This window comes from Schistocerca gregaria, chromosome 3, assembly GCF_023897955.1.
Source record: "Schistocerca gregaria isolate iqSchGreg1 chromosome 3, iqSchGreg1.2, whole genome shotgun sequence".
Lineage (NCBI taxonomy): Eukaryota > Metazoa > Arthropoda > Insecta > Orthoptera > Acrididae > Schistocerca > Schistocerca gregaria.
Genome location: NC_064922.1, coordinates 895,868,197 through 895,885,750, shown reverse-complemented (window position 1 = coordinate 895,885,750; position 17,554 = coordinate 895,868,197). Strand labels below are relative to the sequence as shown.

Below are 17,554 nucleotides of genomic sequence, written 5' to 3'. Positions count from 1 at the left end.
ATGACGAATAGGAGCATTGCTAAAGGACAGCCCTGCCTGACCGACCTTGTGATAGGGATGGGCATAGACTGCCAACCATTGATTACAATCGTTGAAGTCGCCGACGTTAACAGATTCCTTAAAGCGGTGAGAAAGTGGCCGCCGAAGCCCAGTTTTGTCATTACGGAGAAGAGATAATCGTGTCCGATACGGTCAAATGCATTGGCAAAGTCGATGGAGAGAATTCCAGCGGACAGGCCGTTTATGGACGCGTACGCGACCACGTCTCGATATGAAGCCACCGCATGAAAGATGCTGCGACGTTTCACACCACACGACTGGAACGGACTGATGACCTTGTCCATGACCACACTGAGTTTCGTTGCAAGGCACCGCGCCGCCAGTTTATAATCTGCATTTAAAAGTGTGATAGGGCGTAGCGCCTCAACACGGCATGCTGTCGGTGTCTTTGGAATCAAAATAATACGCCCTTCAACGAACTTTGAAGGGACCGCAGCACCACGAACAATTTCATTTATCATGGTCGTCAATGTCTCACCGAAGATATCCCAATAAGCCAGGTAAAATTCTACTGGAAGACCATCTGGACCTGGAGACTTCCCCCGACGACACGAGCGCAACACATCTTTCACATCGTCCAGTGACATCATCTCATCCAGAGACTGTCGGTCAGAGTCGGAGATGACAGTATCCAATTCATCTAACAGAAACGAAAGTGCTACATCGTCGACAGCAATCCGTCCGAACAATCTCTTAAAATGGTCGGAGACGTGGGGAACGATCTCATGCTTCGCCGTGAGACGAGCACCAGTGTCCGTGATGAGAGCGGTAATGACTTTCCTCCGCACCGACCGTTTCTCGCGTGCCAAGTGGTAAAGCGTTGGCACCTCTTCAAGTGTTGCACACAGCGGTCGGCTCCGGATCAGAAGTCCTTTCGCCTTTTGGAGTTGAAGATTGAGTATCTTATTTTTAATCCTACGTAAACGTGCGCGTAAGTTTTGACCGGGCGCCACGGGTGCATCCAGCGCATCTTGTAGGCACTGCTGATAAAAGGCAATGGTGCGCCTCTCCCAAAACGACACCTCCCTTGCATACCGCATCGCAACATTGCGCAACTGCGGTTTGGCTAAGTCGACCCACCATTGTAAGACTGAGGCATAACTTCCCCGTTTTTCAAAACAAAGCTGCCACATATTTTGAATCTCGCAACGTAAAGCGGCGGCAGACAGATGACGGGTATTGAGTTTCCAAACATGGCAAGGTGGCGCCTGCCTATTGGCCTGTAGGTGCATGTCACACACAACTCCGCAGTGATCACTAAATGCGACGGGATGTACCGCTACTCTCTGAAGACAGGGTTGAAGTGGCCGCGACACATAAATTCGATCAAGTCTGCTGGCACCGTTCTGGTAAAAATGTGTGTACTGCGTTGCGACAGGATGAAAATGACGCCAAACATCGATCAAGTCATTGATCACAATTAGTTGCGAAAGTTCCGGGCACATGCTAGCCGTTGGAAATTGATCGGCCGCGGCAGTAACACAGTTAAAGTCACCGCCGACTATTACATTGCGGGACGACGCAAAGAACGGAACCACATCTTGGTTAAAAAACACAGATCGAGCACGTTTGTGGTCGGTGCCACTCGGCGCGTATACATTAATAAAGGTGACATCCTGGATCGTACATGTAAGGAGGCGGCCATTCGGTAAAGATTGAACGTCAGTTGGTTGCAGTCCATTTTTATAAAGGACGGCGGTGCCACAAGTACCGTCAACATTTATGTTATAGATGACATCATAACCAGGAACGTTATCGAATCGCTTTACTGTAACTTCTTGGAGCAATGCAATGTCATAGCCTCCCAAAGTTAAAAAATCAATAAAACATGCAATCTTGTGCGCAGCTTGTATGCAATTGACATTTAGTGATAAAACTGAGAAAATCTTTAGATGTTGACGAGCGGCGGCCATTTAAAACACAGACACTCAAATATTAGCAAGAAATATGTGAAACGAAAGCTGCAGATGTTGCGTCTTAAGCCTGCCAATAAAATTGTCAAGAAGCGCTGCAATGCATCACGTAACACGTGGACAATACAGGGTAGAAAATATTCTTCATTGTGCAGGAACGCCAGAACAGAAATTCTCATGTGAAGTGGGCACGAACTGCAGCGCGTCCGCCTAAAAGCCGCTAATGAGATCCAGGGTCGTTCTCCTCCTGCTTCCACCAGGGCGTCTCCGCTGGTCGGTCGGTCTGTTGGGCGCGACCGCCAGCGGTGTCTGTGGACGTGGCCCCATTCGCTTGTGTTGTCGCTGTACCGGCGGCCGAAGTCACCGCGTGCCTGCACGTGCGCTGGGGGACCTGCTCGCTACTTTGCTCGCTTTTGCGCTTCGCAGCATGCGCACCCTGTTCGCGTGCCGTATTCAGTAGAACCTTGAGCTTTGCTGTTTGTTCCCTTATACGCTCCTGGCGCGCAGTGCTTTCAGAGGAAGGGGGGCACGATGTCGGAACCTCACTCTCACTGCCACTCTCTGATGCAGGGGTGCACGGCACATCATCAGACTGCTGACTCCTAGTACCCTTATTTTTATTTTTCTTCGTACGCCCTTTCCTCGGTGCGAGGGGAACCTCTTCAGGCTGAGGAGGCGGGGGTAAGGTGATGTCCATCGCTTCCGGAATAGTAACTGGTGAATGCTCCGAAACGTCTGGGATCTCCGTAGTAACTGCATCCGACGCTACAACAGCCGAGGACAAAATGGGAGCGTCCTCCATCCGGTCCTGTGGTGCCTCGACAGTAACAGTCACCTCACTTGGCACGTCCTCAGCACGAATGGGGTCGGCGTGTCGGGGATGTGGTACAGTGCCCGCTACGATTTCACTCAGTAGTGGCACAAAGTGGCCGCCGGTAGCCGCAGCGTCACTACGTGGGAGCTGCACGGGTCGTCGACGGGTACAGTCTGCACGTAAATGCTCAGTGGAATGACAAATTGAGCACGTGGGTGGCTGGCCGATATAAGTCACTTGAGCCCTACAGCCCGCAATCACTACATAAGATGGAATGTGTCTCTTTAAATCAATGCGGACACTACGTACGCCAATGTTAACCTGGTACCGGTACGCACTAGACCACTTTTCATTAACAATCGACAACACAACGCCGTACTGAGTTAGAGCACGTGCAATTAAATCGTTACCACATTCAGGAGGCACATTAAATACTCGGACCGTTCTAACGCCATAACCCGAGGGCACAATTTGAACATCACTGACTGTGCCATTGATATGCCGAAATTTACGCACGCCGCCAAATTTCTCAACAAACTTTTCACAGATGTCGCCGGAAAAGAACTTCAAAAATAGCGAATATTGCGCAAAATCCAATTGAAATGTGTCTACTAGATCTTCCGGGATTTTCAAATCTTCAAATATAAATTCGTGAATTTCAAAAGCGGTGGGCCGCAAAGCATTTCTATCGAACACAAACTGTGCAGTGTTTGCCCTAGTAATTGCCGACATGGTACTCACGTTGATTAAACTTGAACACGTGGACCTCGAAACACTCGCTGAGCGCCGCCCCGCGATGTAAAACAAAGCCGCAACCGCTCCGCCGCTCCGCGCGATGTGCGCGGATACGCTGCCCGAATGCGTCTGCCGCTGGATGCGGCGCGGGTCGCGGCCCATATGACTGCACAAGCACGAGAAACATCTGCGAGATGGGCGCGGGCCGAACCGGCGTGTCTGGGGCGCCGTGTGCGGCCGTTCGGAGCTACTAGAGCAGCGCCGTGCCGTGGAAAGGTGCGAGAACACGGACACGAGAGACAGGCGGTTCGACAAAGCATCCATCTCCTCTAGCGGCGAAAGATAAATTTTTGTTTACAAATTTGCAGTTGAACACTGCTACAAAACTATAAGCCCTGGTGTATTTCAGAACATTCCTGTCGCTTCATACTCTTGTTATTTCTAGAGCGAAAAAAAAAAAAGCAAAAAATGAAGACAGCCAGAGTTCCCAGGCGGTCACCGATCCGAATACTAAAGTTGTTGCTTATCGTCGGTGATCGGGCGACAACAGTTGATTTTTTTTTAATTTTTTATTTATTTAGTTAGTTTTTGGAATTTATCGCTCTTACAAAACAGTAGGCTCTGACGCACTTCAAGAGCACATCTGTCGATTCGCAGTGTTTCGTTACTTTCAAGGTGTTCTAGCACTCTTCCTTCGCGCATTCTTGCTCAAACTGAATTTATTACTGTAATTTCGTATCTTACGTTTAATACAGTAGTTTAAAATGCTCGAGGAAGCATCTTTGTCACACCTGAGAGTTAGTATGAAAAGAGGGCTGGCCGGTGTAGCGAGGTAAAAAGGAAAAAATGAGAGGGAGCCAACAGCACCCGGTGTTCCCAGGCGGTCACCCATCCAAGTACTAACCGGGCCCGATGTTGCTTAACATCGGTGATCGGACGAGAACCGGTGTATTTTTTTTTTGTTTTTTACCGGTGTATTTTTTTTGTATTTTTTTTATTTTTTATTTTATTTTATTTTTTTTTTTTGGACTGTCGGATTCCGTTGGACACATGAATATTTTAAAACAAAATCATCTTCTTCTCAGATGGTATGTGGTCCTCTTCCACAGAAAATGAAGAAAGAAAAGGAATTTAGTTCGGAATTCGTGGACGGTATTCTTTCCTCCGCCGGTTCAACACTCTGCTGGTTTGTCAACTAAAGTCCAATTCTACTTAAAAGGAAAATCTTCTGCTTCTTACCGAGCGTGAGTCTCCCCGGTTGAGGAGAGAATTTGTCGTGCGCATCACACGAATGAAATATAAATTCACATAAAGTAATCAAATAAAATCTCGACAGTCCGGAATGGAAAAAAAAACAAAAAACTCTTCTGCAATCATGAACGTTTCACATACAACAGGCCATATCGTTTAAAATTTCTCATGAAGCCTCGTGAACTAAATTAACGTTCTCAAAATTAAAAGAACATTCCTCTCTTGCAAATAAAACCTGATAGGCCCTAGTTGTTTTGATGGCACAATCCATCAACCATAACTCAAACAAAGCAAGTAAAGGTGAAAAAATAAGTAAAAAGTGGAACGCGGGAACTCAGTAAGTGTCACTTCAAGGTGTTGTCCGCAGGTGTATTTCATATCCGTAATTCAAGGCAGCCTTCAAAAAATTTGCAAACAGTTCGCGAAATTTAACGCAGTCTTTCAGTTTCACATACTGGGTCCACAAATAGTCGAGGTATATCAAAGGATCAGTGACAGCCATATCTATAAGGGCATAAATCGTATGCCCTAAGATCCAGACAGTGGCATTGTTCTTCGTCCGCGGGAAGGCTTTGAAGTTAGGCACTACCACACGACGAACAGACACGAGGTGAGGTGGTGTTCTATTAATGTGAGCTACCATTCGCTGACACAGCCGCCATATCGTCGACACCGATGCACATTCAATTCGATGTTCCCGTGTGTCCACATCTCCACATCTTCCGCAGTTGGCAGAGGGGAGGAGATGAATGTCAGCAAGTCGCTGGTTCGTCGCTAAGGTGTTGTTGACGATTTTGAACCATAGCGCACTCACGTCCGATGGTAACACCGGGTTGTTGATGTTGGCCCACACCTTCACCCATTCCACTGTGGGGTTCCGGAGCACTAGTTTATGAAGCGGTGGTTGTCCAGTCAGGGCAACGTAGAGGCCGCGGGCGGTCCTGTGCCTGTCGGTAGCCGTTGACAGAGCGTAGCTTCTCGCTAAAAAGTACTCCCGTATGTAGGACATCTTGTACGGGATGGCCGCAAGAGAAAGGGGGGCGACTTCAGAGTGTGGGCGGTAGAGCTCCAGAAGTGCCGCGGTGGTTCCTGTCGGGATGTCGGACTGCAGGGTGGCTGTCCGGTGGACGAGCAGCGCGTCGCACTTGCGTGGAACGTCGGTGAAACCGAGGCCGCCCAGTTGCCTGTCGATGGCACAGGTCGAAGCCTTGACTTTAAAAATTTCATGCCGCCACAGGAGCCAGTAGACCGCCTGCGAGATCGCCCTCCCTATCTGCTTCGGAACACTAAGCAATTGGGCGATGTACCACGCATTTGATAAGATGAAAGTGTTAATAACCGCCACACGTTGATGTAAGTTGAGTCGGCGAGCTGAGTGGCTACGACATCGGGCCTTCACAGTACCAAGAGTTCGCCTCCAGTTTAAAACTTGCATTTTTTGTGGGCACGCTACTATGTCGAGTCCTAGAATTTTGTGGGTGTGCACAACGCGGAACCAGTCCTGTTGAGCATACAGTCCCCGCCGACCCAGCGGTACTAACACTGTTTTCCGCGTATTTAGAACGGCGCCAGATGCACGTTCGTATAACAGCAAAACATCGCGCACTCTGTCCAAGTCGTGTGTCCGCCCGATGAAAAGTCCCACGTCGTCAGCATAGGCAGCACATTTGAGAGAGACCTGACAGACCTGGACACCTTCAATGATGCGACCGACTGCGCGCAAAAACGGGTCGAGCGCAATGACGAATAGGAGCATTGCTAAAGGACAGCCCTGCCTGACCGACCTTGTGATAGGGATGGGCATAGACTGCCAACCATTGATTACAATCGTTGAAGTCGCCGACGTTAACAGATTCCTTAAAGCGGTGAGAAAGTGGCCGCCGAAGCCCAGTTTTGTCATTACGGAGAAGAGATAATCGTGTCCGATACGGTCAAATGCATTGGCAAAGTCGATGGAGAGAATTCCAGCGGACAGGCCGTTTATGGACGCGTACTCGACCACGTCTCGATATGAAGCCACCGCATGAAAGATGCTGCGACGTTTCACACCACACGACTGGAACGGACTGATGACCTTGTCCATGACCACACTGAGTTTCGTTGCAAGGCACCGCGCCGCCAGTTTATAATCTGCATTTAAAAGTGTGATAGGGCGTAGCGCCTCAACACGGCATGCTGTCGGTGTCTTTGGAATCAAAATAATACGCCCTTCAACGAACTTTGAAGGGACCGCAGCACCACGAACAATTTCATTTATCATGGTCGTCAATGTCTCACCGAAGATATCCCAATAAGCCAGGTAAAATTCTACTGGAAGACCATCTGGACCTGGAGACTTCCCCCGACGACACGAGCGCAACACATCTTTCACATCGTCCAGTGACATCATCTCATCCAGAGACTGTCGGTCAGAGTCGGAGATGACAGTATCCAATTCATCTAACAGAAACGAAAGTGCTACATCGTCGACAGCAATCCGTCCGAACAATCTCTTAAAATGGTCGGAGACGTGGGGAACGATCTCATGCTTCGCCGTGAGACGAGCACCAGTGTCCGTGATGAGAGCGGTAATGACTTTCCTCCGCACCGACCGTTTCTCGCGTGCCAAGTGGTAAAGCGTTGGCACCTCTTCAAGTGTTGCACACAGCGGTCGGCTCCGGATCAGAAGTCCTTTCGCCTTTTGGAGTTGAAGATTGAGTATCTTATTTTTAATCCTACGTAAACGTGCGCGTAAGTTTTGACCGGGCGCCACGGGTGCATCCAGCGCATCTTGTAGGCACTGCTGATAAAAGGCAATGGTGCGCCTCTCCCAAAACGACACCTCCCTTGCATACCGCATCGCAACATTGCGCAACTGCGGTTTGGCTAAGTCGACCCACCATTGTAAGACTGAGGCATAACTTCCCCGTTTTTCAAAACAAAGCTGCCACATATTTTGAATCTCGCAACGTAAAGCGGCGGCAGACAGATGACGGGTATTGAGTTTCCAAACATGGCAAGGTGGCGCCTGCCTATTGGCCTGTAGGTGCATGTCACACACAACTCCGCAGTGATCACTAAATGCGACGGGATGTACCGCTACTCTCTGAAGACAGGGTTGAAGTGGCCGCGACACATAAATTCGATCAAGTCTGCTGGCACCGTTCTGGTAAAAATGTGTGTACTGCGTTGCGACAGGATGAAAATGACGCCAAACATCGATCAAGTCATTGATCACAATTAGTTGCGAAAGTTCCGGGCACATGCTAGCCGTTGGAAATTGATCGGCCGCGGCAGTAACACAGTTAAAGTCACCGCCGACTATTACATTGCGGGACGACGCAAAGAACGGAACCACATCTTGGTTAAAAAACACAGATCGAGCACGTTTGTGGTCGGTGCCACTCGGCGCGTATACATTAATAAAGGTGACATCCTGGATCGTACATGTAAGGAGGCGGCCATTCGGTAAAGATTGAACGTCAGTTGGTTGCAGTCCATTTTTATAAAGGACGGCGGTGCCACAAGTACCGTCAACATTTATGTTATAGATGACATCATAACCAGGAACGTTATCGAATCGCTTTACTGTAACTTCTTGGAGCAATGCAATGTCATAGCCTCCCAAAGTTAAAAAATCAATAAAACATGCAATCTTGTGCGCAGCTTGTATGCAATTGACATTTAGTGATAAAACTGAGAAAATCTTTAGATGTTGACGAGCGGCGGCCATTTAAAACACAGACACTCAAATATTAGCAAGAAATATGTGAAACGAAAGCTGCAGATGTTGCGTCTTAAGCCTGCCAATAAAATTGTCAAGAAGCGCTGCAATGCATCACGTAACACGTGGACAATACAGGGTAGAAAATATTCTTCATTGTGCAGGAACGCCAGAACAGAAATTCTCATGTGAAGTGGGCACGAACTGCAGCGCGTCCGCCTAAAAGCCGCTAATGAGATCCAGGGTCGTTCTCCTCCTGCTTCCACCAGGGCGTCTCCGCTGGTCGGTCGGTCTGTTGGGCGCGACCGCCAGCGGTGTCTGTGGACGTGGCCCCATTCGCTTGTGTTGTCGCTGTACCGGCGGCCGAAGTCACCGCGTGCCTGCACGTGCGCTGGGGGACCTGCTCGCTACTTTGCTCGCTTTTGCGCTTCGCAGCATGCGCACCCTGTTCGCGTGCCGTATTCAGTAGAACCTTGAGCTTTGCTGTTTGTTCCCTTATACGCTCCTGGCGCGCAGTGCTTTCAGAGGAAGGGGGGCACGATGTCGGAACCTCACTCTCACTGCCACTCTCTGATGCAGGGGTGCACGGCACATCATCAGACTGCTGACTCCTAGTACCCTTATTTTTATTTTTCTTCGTACGCCCTTTCCTCGGTGCGAGGGGAACCTCTTCAGGCTGAGGAGGCGGGGGTAAGGTGATGTCCATCGCTTCCGGAATAGTAACTGGTGAATGCTCCGAAACGTCTGGGATCTCCGTAGTAACTGCATCCGACGCTACAACAGCCGAGGACAAAATGGGAGCGTCCTCCATCCGGTCCTGTGGTGCCTCGACAGTAACAGTCACCTCACTTGGCACGTCCTCAGCACGAATGGGGTCGGCGTGTCGGGGATGTGGTACAGTGCCCGCTACGATTTCACTCAGTAGTGGCACAAAGTGGCCGCCGGTAGCCGCAGCGTCACTACGTGGGAGCTGCACGGGTCGTCGACGGGTACAGTCTGCACGTAAATGCTCAGTGGAATGACAAATTGAGCACGTGGGTGGCTGGCCGATATAAGTCACTTGAGCCCTACAGCCCGCAATCACTACATAAGATGGAATGTGTCTCTTTAAATCAATGCGGACACTACGTACGCCAATGTTAACCTGGTACCGGTACGCACTAGACCACTTTTCATTAACAATCGACAACACAACGCCGTACTGAGTTAGAGCACGTGCAATTAAATCGTTACCACATTCAGGAGGCACATTAAATACTCGGACCGTTCTAACGCCATAACCCGAGGGCACAATTTGAACATCACTGACTGTGCCATTGATATGCCGAAATTTACGCACGCCGCCAAATTTCTCAACAAACTTTTCACAGATGTCGCCGGAAAAGAACTTCAAAAATAGCGAATATTGCGCAAAATCCAATTGAAATGTGTCTACTAGATCTTCCGGGATTTTCAAATCTTCAAATATAAATTCGTGAATTTCAAAAGCGGTGGGCCGCAAAGCATTTCTATCGAACACAAACTGTGCAGTGTTTGCCCTAGTAATTGCCGACATGGTACTCACGTTGATTAAACTTGAACACGTGGACCTCGAAACACTCGCTGAGCGCCGCCCCGCGATGTAAAACAAAGCCGCAACCGCTCCGCCGCTCCGCGCGATGTGCGCGGATACGCTGCCCGAATGCGTCTGCCGCTGGATGCGGCGCGGGTCGCGGCCCATATGACTGCACAAGCACGAGAAACATCTGCGAGATGGGCGCGGGCCGAACCGGCGTGTCTGGGGCGCCGTGTGCGGCCGTTCGGAGCTACTAGAGCAGCGCCGTGCCGTGGAAAGGTGCGAGAACACGGACACGAGAGACAGGCGGTTCGACAAAGCATCCATCTCCTCTAGCGGCGAAAGATAAATTTTTGTTTACAAATTTGCAGTTGAACACTGCTACAAAACTATAAGCCCTGGTGTATTTCAGAACATTCCTGTCGCTTCATACTCTTGTTATTTCTAGAGCGAAAAAAAAAAAAGCAAAAAATGAAGACAGCCAGAGTTCCCAGGCGGTCACCGATCCGAATACTAAAGTTGTTGCTTATCGTCGGTGATCGGGCGACAACAGTTGATTTTTTTTTAATTTTTTATTTATTTAGTTAGTTTTTGGAATTTATCGCTCTTACAAAACAGTAGGCTCTGACGCACTTCAAGAGCACATCTGTCGATTCGCAGTGTTTCGTTACTTTCAAGGTGTTCTAGCACTCTTCCTTCGCGCATTCTTGCTCAAACTGAATTTATTACTGTAATTTCGTATCTTACGTTTAATACAGTAGTTTAAAATGCTCGAGGAAGCATCTTTGTCACACCTGAGAGTTAGTATGAAAAGAGGGCTGGCCGGTGTAGCGAGGTAAAAAGGAAAAAATGAGAGGGAGCCAACAGCACCTTTTTTTTTTTTTTTTTTTAAAAAGGAAAAAATGAGAGGGAGCCAACAGCACCTTTTTTTTTTTTTTTTTTTTTTTTTTTTTTTTTTTTTTTTTTTTTTTTTAAAAAGAAGAGAGAGAGCGAACAGCACCTTTTTTTTTTTTTTTTTTTTTTTTGAAACACGAAAGAAACGGATGGGAGTCCTTTTTCCCAAATAAAAGAAAAAATTGGCCACTGGACGCCGCTGCAGCCTGCCGTGACAGTGTTCCAGAGCAACGACAGTCCTCTAAAGCAACAGTCACTCTGCATCCGCCAAAAAAAAGGAGATTCTACCGGACAAAAATAAAGTCCCAAGATAAACGTCTCCGCTAATGTTCGATGGATGGGACATAAAGAATAAAAACAAAACGTCGACGCACAGTAACAGGAGGGAATCCAACATTTAGGCACACACCAACTGTGATAAATTTATCTCCCTGATACTGTCTCCTCACGCGTCGCGAGAAAATAAAAACAACACGGGAAAAAAAAGCAAAGGAAAGAAAACAGAAAAGAACTGTGACGGACAAAACTCCATTCACAGAACTGTATGTCATTATGACGTTTTCGCTAATGTACGGTCCATATAAACACAGCTTTACCGTGCCATAAATCATTATCCAAGAAGCCAAGTCCGATGACATGCAAGGGTTCGTCATATCACGTCAACATTAGTATTATCATTACTGCCAGATAGGAAAAGTAGAAATGTCAAGATCGGGTATGCAGTCTCATAGGGTAAGTGACAATTTGGTGAACGCATGGGCTAAAGCGACATGCAAAAAATTGGCATAAGTCAGGGAATAAGCCGGTCGACCAAGTGTCTGACGATGTTCCGCCCACAGGTAAGACAGAAAATCGACAGCATCAGTCAATTTCAGGGTGAAAATACAAAAAATCGTATGTCCCAAAATCCAAAGTGTGGCATTTCGTTTGGCGGCCGGATAAGCTGCGCACTGAGGCACGATGGCGTCCAAGGCCGTCACCTGCCGCCTGTCCACCCTGTTGATTAAGCGCACCATGTCACACGCAATATCCCAAACAACACGGAATTTGCGACACTCGAATCGGTGTTCGATGGTGTCCTCCTCAGGACACGAATCACAGACACCCGAAGAAATCAGATCGATAGAGTGCAGCTTAGCGTTAGTTGGAAATGTGCGGTTGACCACTTTATACCACGTCGCGTGAACGTGGGCCGGAATGACGGCGGCGGCGAGGTTTCTCCACACCACCTTCCAGTCATGCTGAGGTAGCCGATACTCCCATTTATTCCTGCTTGGCGAGCCCCGAAGAGCGCGAAGAACGTCACCGACATTGCACGCACGGACATCACCAAGCACTAGATAGCTGTTATTAATATAATACCGGCGTACGAAGTTCAAGGTGTACGGAATATGACCGACCGAGACCGGAGCAATCACAGATGGTGGGCGATATGCATTGAACAAGGCAGCCGTCGGACTGCACGGCCCCTTGTCAATCACCACCGTTGTCCGCTTCACGAAGAGCGCCGCGCACTTGTGGCGAAAATCAACTAAACCCAGCCCCCCCTCCGCCAGACTCAAGGTACAGGTTGCCAGGGAGACCTTAAAAATGTCACCCTTCCACAGCAACCAATAGACCGCCTGTTGAATGGCCCTTTCCAGCTGTTTCGGCACAGGTAGAACTTGTGCCAGATACCACGCTTTTGCCAAAATCTGCGTGTTGATAAGAGCCACCCGTTGACGGAGCGCCAAATTCCGAGAGGCATACAATTTTGCAACAGCCCGAACCTTGTACAGCGTGGACCGCCAATTAAGAGCTTCCATGCGCTGCGTATTGTCAGTCAGGATGACACCGAGAACCGTCTGCCGTTGCTTGACACAAAACCAGTCGCCGTGGACAGTACGCAGTCGAGGTGTAAGAGGGAGCAAAACAGTTTTCCGAGGATTGACGACAGCCCCCGTTGCCCTCTCGAATCGCTGTAAAACACCATGCAGCCTGTCAATGTCCTCTGGCTGGTCAAGGAACACGCCGAGGTCGTCGGCATACGCCCTGCAGATCAGCTGATCGTCACCAATGCGAATGCCTCGGCAATCCTGGGCGATACAGCGGAGGAGCGGATCCAACGCCAAAGCGAAGAGCGACATTGACAAGGGGCAACCCTGACGAACTGAACGGCTAATCGGAATCACACGACTGGCAATTCCGTTGATTACGACCCGCGACGTGGCATTCCGCAAAATATTGTGCACCATCTTCGTCATTTTAGTGCCAAATCCAAAACCGACCAACACCTGCCGCAGATAGGTGTGACTAATCCGATCGAAGGCGTTTTTGAAATCGACCAGCATTATCCCAGCCGTCCGGAGCCTGTGACTTTTAACATAGCCGATGCAGTCCCGGTACGCCAGGACAGCATCGAAAATGTTACGGTCCCTGACAGCACACGTCTGATGTTCACTCACCACCTTCGGCATAACGTTCGTCAGTCTGTGAGTGATGCACCGTGCTATAATTTTATAGTCGGCGTTCAGTAAGGTTATCGGACGAACACTGTCGAGATGTGGTGTTGTGGTCGATTTCGGAATGAGTGCAATGCGCCCTTCGGAAAATTCCGCCGGAATATCAACGCCGTTATGGATCTCATTCATGATGTCAATTAAAACACGACTTAAAAAACGGAAAAATTTTAAATAAAATTCTGCGGGAATCCCGTCCAGTCCAGGGGACCTGCCCCTAGGACTCCGTTTCACAGCTGCATCTAAGTCATCAAACGTAAAAGGTTCATTTAAAACAGCCCTATCCTGTCTCGTTAACACACGTGGCACTCTCTGCAAAAAATCGCGCAGCGCCGCGGCGTCTACGTCCACTTGTCTAAAGAGCGTCGCAAAATGCGCGTGAACTTCCCGCTCAATGGCCGCACCATCTGAGGTGGACGTGCCGTCCTGCAGGATCCATTTACGGATAGCCAACCGCTCGCGCCGCCGGCGCTCCCTGTGTAGGTGGTAAAGAGAGAGCGGTTCCCCTTCTACGTCACCCACCGGTTGGCTCCGCGCGATAGCCCCAACACCCTTCCGACGCAGATCATCGAGGAGCTTGGCCTTAAATTGATTAAAAACAGGAAGCAAGTCAGGAGACGCCGTGACCCGCTGAGCGAGATCCTTTAAACAGTCCTGGTAAAAACGTGTCGTCGACCGACGCCAATGCGCCGCATCGAGACTAAAATCGATTAAAAAACGCCTAATAGCCGGCTTGGCTACCCCCACCCACCAAACGAGAGTATTGCCGTCATCGCCTTTATCACGCAAGAGCTTGCGCCACAACGCAGTAAACTGAGACGTGAGACTGGCATCGTCCAAAAGACTACAGTTAAATTTCCAAGTATTGTTGCGCCGAGTAGGGCGCGCACGTGGTAGGAGGAGCTGACACAAGTAGCCGCAATGGTCTGAAAAAATGACCGGCAACACGTCCGCCTTCCGGACGTGGGCGGCGAGCGGCGAAGACACATAGATCCTGTCGAGTCTACTGTGACCGGTGGCGTAAAAGTGCGTGAAATGCGTCTTGTCCGGATTAAGGACACGCCACGTGTCCCGGAGCCGAAAGCTGTCAACCAACGTACGCAATTCCTGGCACCAGTTAGGACGCGGCGCCTGATCTCGACCATCAATTACTGCATTAAAGTCACCACCAATCACTAAGTCAGTACGATTGTGATGGAGAAGTTGACAAAGATCCTGACCATAAAACTTATTGCGCGCTGGTTTGTCACCGGCATGAGCGTACACATTAACAAAAGCAACACCGTTAATGGTACATGCAATAGCGCGGCCATTTGGCAATATTTCAAGATTGCCAACATCAAATTCCGGACGAATTAAGATGGCAGTACCAGTCTGTTCGTCCGACATTACATTATCAACGACAGTAAAATCAGAAGTGTCAAGTAAAAACAACAGAGCCTGACGCGTAACTTCCTGTAAGAATGCCACATGACAATGGGAATCATGTAAAAAAGCGAGTAAGGCCGACAACTTGTGTGGATTACTCAGCTTGTTAACATTGATAGTTAAAATATTCCACGAACAACGCTCAGGCTCCATACACAATTAAAAGACACAAGCACAAAAAACTCCTCATTTAAAAACAGACAGCAGACATGGACGGAATTCCAGCCACCAGAAGGATAAAAGGTATGCTAAAAAGACGGGTTTTAATTCCCGTCAACCGGATTAGGGGACAACAAAGGAATCAGTAAGTCGTCTCACCACCTTCCACGTCCTCCGCCCACGCAGTGGGGTGGACGGGAGTGGGGGTGGACGCGGTCCCAGAATCTGCGCCACCGGAAGCTACCGACAAAGGATCAACGGCGGGCATCTCCACGTCGGAAGAAGTCGGCACTCGCTCGGGGGCAGAAGGACAGACACGACGCTGGTGGGTGTCTTCGGCCTTCCGTTTCGTCGGCAATTGCGGCGTCGCCACAGCCAAAGCCGTGTCGGCCGTCACAACTGAATCGGAACCAACGGGCTGCTGACTTAAAACGGTTCGTAAATGTCGAACAGCGACATCACGCTTCTGATCGGCAACGTTAGGATCGTCAGGCAAACGCTGGCGAGAAGCGGCACGCCGTTGTTGTTGTTGATGTTGTGATTGCTGTGTCTGACGCCCGGGGCCGGAAGCCTGAGATTGCCGCCGCTCGGGGTCTAGGTCCCGACGCGCGACACGCTGTTGTGAGTCCTGCCGACCAACCCGCGACTGCCGGGAAGCGGCGGGGGTACGGTCAGCCGGAGACGGACTGCGGTCCGGTCGTGTAAACCCCCTGCCTGAGGAAGGCGACCGACCGACACTGCGTGCACGTTGCCTGCTAGAACTTCGAGACGGAAATTCATCACGCCGCGGTTTCGGAGTCGCAAAAAAATCCTGCGAGTCCACGGCAGCAGTGGGAACGGGAGCACTGGCGGCCACGTCAACGAAGTCAGTCACCGTACCAGAGAATTCCGGTACCGACACAGTCTGCGAAACAGCTGTCGACACTAAATCAGTCGCCGACGTAGGCGCGGGTTCGGACACAGTTGCAAGTGAAACATCGGGCAGAGACAGAATTTCGGCAGCCTGGACAGTAGCTGTAGCCTGTGCAGAATCATCAGACTCAGAAACAAGGTCACTGCTGGGAGGGGACACATCCATGGCAACCGCGGAGGCAGCGAGGTTAGCATCGGCCACGCGGCGCGAAGGTGCGGGGGGGGCTGTACCTAAGACCGTGGCGGCGACAGAGGCAAAGCTGGCCCCGCGCAAACTGTCGTCAATCGGTAACTGAGCGGGCCGTTTGCGTTTCGGGCAGTCTTGCCGGTAATGACCGACACCATTGCAAAATGAACAAGTTTGAGGCTGTCCACTATAAGTCACAAACGCACGGTGGCCGTTGACCAAAATAAAGGACGGAATGTGTTGCCTGACAACCATTTTCACGCTCCGCACACCGTTCTCGACTTGAAAAATGTATGCAGACGACCATTTCTCCTTCACAACAGATAACACAGTGCCATATGGCCGCAAGTGACGAGAAATAGTGTCGTTGCGAATTTCAAATGGAAGGTTAAAGATCCGTATTTGTCGAACACCAAAACCAGCGTGAGACACAGTTACATTACTAATATTTCCGTTAAGGTGGCGAAATTTGCGAATACCGTCATTGACAGAAACAACAGCATCACACAGATCGGAAGATTTGAGTTTCAAAAACACAGAATTTAAGAACGTATCGAACTGAATACCGAGTACGTCAGTAGTAGACAACAACAAATCCTCAATTAACCAACGATGAATTTCAAAAGCCGAGGGTTTTTCTACGGAACGATCAAACTCGCACTGAACATTGTTCTGTCTCTCTTCACTGTCATCATAAACCAAATCCATTACTTACAGTCAGTAGAAGTTTAACCACGTGGCAAAGGAAGCAGACGACACGCGAGGCGCCGCCGGCCAAGTCGCACAAGGAAGTACTGCTCGCTCGGCACCGAGGTGTTGCCAGGCGGGCAGACAGCCAAGTACTAACCGGGCCCGATGTTGCTTAACTTCGGTGATCGGACGAGAACCGGTGTATTCAACATGGTATGGCCGTTGGCGTCCTTATACTGTATCCGCACAGCAGAAGAAGGCTTCGCCTCTCCTCCCAACACACGCAATCGCCGTTTTTCGGTGGCACATTTGACGCAAAGCACGTCCTTCCACCTCGAAGGCGACGCGCAGTGCGGCGCGCCGCCACGTGGGTCGGACGCACAACACAGCTGCTCGTTGCACCGCCTGTCATTCGTTTGGTGCGTGCGGCCTCCGACACTCGCGGGAGACGCACCTTGTTCTTGTTATCCGGCGCAGGGCATGCGCGCGGCCGGGCGGCGGGGGGACTGCGCGGGGTGTGGCAGTGTCCTGCTGGACCGACGGAAGCTTCCTCACCTGCCCGACACACGCCGCGATTCCAGATATTTGCGTAATTCGCTCGCCTGTCCCCTCCCCTTCCGTCCCGACTTGTCCCGACTGCCGCTCGCTGCCGCTCGGGTCGCGGTCCATATGGCTGCACAAGCACGAGAAACATCTGCGAGATGGGCGCGGGCCGAACCGGCGTGTCTGGGGCGCCGTGTGCGGCCGTTCGGAGC

The 17,554-nt window shown here is 50.1% G+C and overlaps 1 pseudogene; it reads right to left on the bottom strand.

Annotated features, from left to right (window-relative positions):
* Positions 1-16,908: 16,908 nt before the first annotated feature.
* On the bottom strand, positions 16,909-17,026 carry LOC126356901 (5S ribosomal RNA; annotated as a pseudogene).
* Positions 17,027-17,554: the final 528 nt, after the last annotated feature.